Source organism: Lontra canadensis, unplaced genomic scaffold, assembly GCF_010015895.1.
Source record: "Lontra canadensis isolate GAN:19392208 unplaced genomic scaffold, GSC_riverotter_1.0 scaffold6, whole genome shotgun sequence".
NCBI classification, from domain to species: Eukaryota; Metazoa; Chordata; class Mammalia; order Carnivora; family Mustelidae; genus Lontra; species Lontra canadensis.
In genome coordinates this window covers 36,550,453-36,554,967 of record NW_022631000.1, presented here as the reverse complement: position 1 = coordinate 36,554,967, position 4,515 = coordinate 36,550,453, and positions in this window count along the sequence as shown.

Sequence of the window (4,515 nt, the reverse complement as noted above, 5' to 3'; positions counted from 1 at the left end):
TATACATATATACATATAAATATATATATATATATATATCAGGGATTTCTAAATTAGTTTCAAGGCAAAAAAAATTGTTTTAGAAGACTTGTAATCATTTCCTCTTTAAAATAGTACAGTCCAAGATGTTAAGGAGGGTCATACTGTTTAAAAACTAAAAACAGGTGTGCCTGGGTGACACAATTGGTTAAGTGTCCAACTCTTAGTTTTGGCTCAGGTTATGATTTCAGTCAGGTTCCTGAGATCGAGCCCCACCTCTGGCTCCACACTGGGCATGGAGCTTGCTTGTTTAAGATTCTCTCTCTCTCTCTCCCTCTGTTCCTACCCCTCCCCCACCCAAAATCCTTAAATGAAATGGGTAAATGTTTGGTGTAAATGATAGTATTAAAATAGTTTTGGATTAACATTGAATAAAGCACCTTGTAAGAAGAATTTTCACCTTGTTCCCATGGGGATTTTTCTTAGACCTACAGTGCTAAAACCTGAAAGCTTTAGTCTGGGGACAGGTTAGTCGCAGAGTTACCTGGAATTCCCAAAAGTAATTTGGGCCTAATAACAAATGCTTTTTTTTTTTTTTTAAAGGTTAATGGAAGAAAGGGGAGAGTTGAAGCTGAAGAGACAGCGTAGTTTCAAACTGATGGGAAATGAAAGAAGAGGTAGGAGAGGATGAATACCCCAAAAGGGAGCAATAGGAATGGAGATCAGGATTAAAGGGGATAAGGTCCTCGATTTGGCTATAAATAGAATCACAATAGCTAATATTTATTGAGTGTATGCCAGGCACTGTTGTAAGATCTTCATATGCATTGACTCATTGAATCCTCCTAGGATTTTGTGGAGGAGAGATGGTTTTTATCTTCATTTATAAGTGATGCAAACAAAACACAGAGAGGCTAAATAAATTGCCAAGGTTTGCACAGCTAGTTATTGAACAGGGTTGGAGGCCTGGAGTTTCCACAGTGTGGCTGGTTGCATGGAATGTGGGTGATGGGCCACACTGAAAGCAGCAAGATAAAAGCAGGTAATCATTTCTCAAAATCATGCTGACCAACTAAATAATGGGTCCAAACTAAAAAGCATAAAATTCTGTGGGAATATATTCAACCAGCAATTCAATTTTACAAATATTTATTGAGTGTCTACCTTGTGTCAGGCACTGATCCAGACATTAAGGTGTTGCTGAACAAAACAGACAAAAATCCCTATCCTGGAATTTATAGTCTTGTGAGCACAGAATAAAAATAAGAGGCATAGAAAGTACTATGTTAAAAGGTGATAGGTGTTGGGGGAAAAAAACCAAGCAGGGTAAGGGAGTCGGACTTGTGAATTATGAATGGGGAATCCTGTGTAGGCCACTTTGAGAAAGTAAATCTGAGGAGTTTCGCTGGAAGAAAATGAACATCTGCCAGAAAAACATTCCAGGTCGATGCAAAGATCCTGAGGTAGCATGTGCCTGGTGTATATAATATAGAGTCTATTCATATGTCCTGAAATTTACCTTCAGAGGAATAAGATGAGCTAAGTGAAAATTATATATTGGGATAATAGCTCCTATTTATACTTCCTATGCCCCAGGCATTGCATTAAGTGTTTTACATACATTTTTCTCATTTAATTCTTATAGCAATCCTGTATGCTAAGATGTTTATCCCCATATTACATGCGAAAAAGCTGAGGCCCATCAAAATTTGGTGAACGTCCAGTCAGTTCAAATCCAGATTAACCCTCTCTCTCAAGATATCTTTATCAGTGGTAAAATTGTTTCATAAATACACTAATCTACAGTGTTTATGATAGGACTGGTGTCCCCATAGGTGTTACACATTTGCCCAGGGCAGCCCCATTTCCCAGCCTGAATGCTTCCCACCAGACAGGAGTTAATGTGTACCAAGCTCCAGCCACTATCTTGTGAGTAAGAAATGTCAATTTATTTTCCTGCAACCAAACTTCATTTATATTCTGGGTTCCCATTCCATTGGTACTGACACCCCCACCCCCAGGGAGTAGGTGTCAAGCTGTGGTTGGTTGCTGACCATGCCACTTCCCCGAAGGGGTCTGTATTCCCCTCACTGTGTGGAGTGAAAGCAGAACCCTGCAGGGAAGAATTGTCTTACCCTAAATGCCCATAGTATCCTCTCCCTTTGAGAAATACACCCACGTTTGTCTTCCAGTGACCTACAAATTCAGAGCAAGTTTGAGTTTACAGAGAGGCTTTTCCAATATTAACTTCTTTTTGGTGCCTGCTACTGAGGCTAGGGCCTGGAGTTTTATTCACAACTGAACTATGAACAAGCAGCAGACTTTCTCAGTCATGTTTATTTTCCATCTCTTTGGACGTGCATATTCATGTCTGGCTGTTTATTTTTCACAACCTGTAATGGAGTTGTTTTATTTGGGAAAATGTAGAGAATATGTCACCTAGGATTTTGGTCACAATGATGTGCCTTTATGGAAAGATGCTTTAGGCAGCCTCCTGGGGCAGAAGTGGAGGCTCCAGGCCCTGGAGTGGGACTAACCTTCAGGTGGCTGACAGGGAGTTCCCAGGAGAAAAGCAAAGGAATGTTCTGTTGTAGTTAGTGATGGAAGGTCAGAGAGGAGGAAGATACTAGAATAGGTTGGGGGAGGGAATGAAGACTCACCGTAGGGTCAGGGCTAAAACAAAGATTATACTGTTGTTAATAAAAATGGGCAAAAGGTTTGGCTTTACCTACATTTCCTACATTTAGGTATAAGTCTTTGGGGCTTGGATACTTTGGAGCATGTGTCATGCTCTTTTTAAAATAAATACTTAGAGGGGCGCCTGTGTGGCTCCTGGGTGGCTCAGTTGGTTAAATGTCTGCCTTGGTCTCAGGTCATGATCCCAGGTGGGTGCAAGCCCTGCATTGGGCTCTCTCTGCTCAGCAGGGAGTCTGCTTCCCCCTCTTTCTCTGCCTGCCTCTCTGCCTACTTGTGAATTCTCTCTCTCTTTCTCTGTCAAATAAATAAATAAATTCTTTTAAAAAATCCATTAATCTTAAGTGTACAGCTCAGTAAATTTTTATATACAAATAAACCTATGAAAACACCATCCGACTGTAGATATAAAGCATTTCCAATGCCCCAGAGAATTCCCTTATGCTCTTTCCCAATCTCCTGCAAAGGTAACCAGTATTCTGAAGTTTCTTTTGCTTAATATTAGGTCTGCAAAACTCATTCATCTTACATCATCATACATATAGCAGCACTTTATTCTTTTTCATTGCTGTGTAGTATTTTATTGTATGAATTTACCACAAGTTACTCATCTATTATTGATCAATTTTTGTTCCTTTTCTTTCTTCCTTTTTCTTCCTCTCTCCATGCTCTCTCTCTCTCTCGGTTTTTAAGAATAAAGCTATGATCGTTCTTGTCCACGTTAAAAATTGATTTAACATTCAGCTATTTTTTAATCTTATTGTCACTGAGATTCAGAAAACTTTTTCTCTACAGGGGATAATCTCATAAGGAGGATTTTCCTATTGAGTCAACACTTTGATATTCGTGATAAGTGGATAGAACACTTTTTTGTTTCTTCTAAGAAATGAAAAATTTTAGAATCATTGAGCCTAAAACAAGTTGAGGAGGATAAAGTATTCTTTAAGAAATATTGTTGAGGTCATCTGCTCTCAGACACTGTTTAATGTGACTGTCTACAGTGCTATTTTAAAAGTTATTTTAAATATTTGATAAGATTTGGAGAGAATTCAAGCTGTGGATGGATATCCTGCTGTGAAGGCAATGATTTGAGAAGCCTGTCTTGGGATTAAGGGATTATTTTGGAAAACATTAGGAACTTGAAATTCCTTCATCCCTTTTTCATATATGCTTAGATGCTTTTATTACTTGAAATGTAGAAAAAAATCTGCTTCCATCTTAGAAGAATTGTTTTTAATTTCAAGGCAATGCAAGTTTTAATGCTATCTGGGGTATATATTTTGGGGTAACAAAATAAAATGGTGACTGGGGATTAATTATGAATTGCTCTAAGCTATACCTGGATTTCTCCTAATTCATATCTCCCTCACCTGGAGACCCCCTTGGGACACAGCCTCCAGCCAGGCTCATACTACTGGCACTGGCAGCCCACTGGGAGGAACTGAGTGACCCAGGCCCAGGGAGATTTGCTCTTCTTAATAATAAAACCTGAAAAAGCTGAACCCTGCCCTGTGCTAGGCTCGTTGATTCATGACCATTCTCCATGACTATGTTACGGAAGTAAGTAAACATGGGCTTTAGAGTGTTAAGTAATATAAGGACGTATTGCCAGGAAGTAGTAGAGCTGGGATTGAAAGCCAGCTTGTCTGACTGCAGACTCTGAGCTCTTATTAATACACCAGGCGAACCTGTGCTAGCACTTAGTAGGACTGTCTCCTTTCCCTCCGATTGAGGGCGGGGCTATACCTAGAGCCGGAGTCAAAACAATAGAGGCCAGGCAAATAATAAAAACGAAGAAAGTGGGATTGGTAAGATGTTAAGAGCTAATAATTACCAAAATAA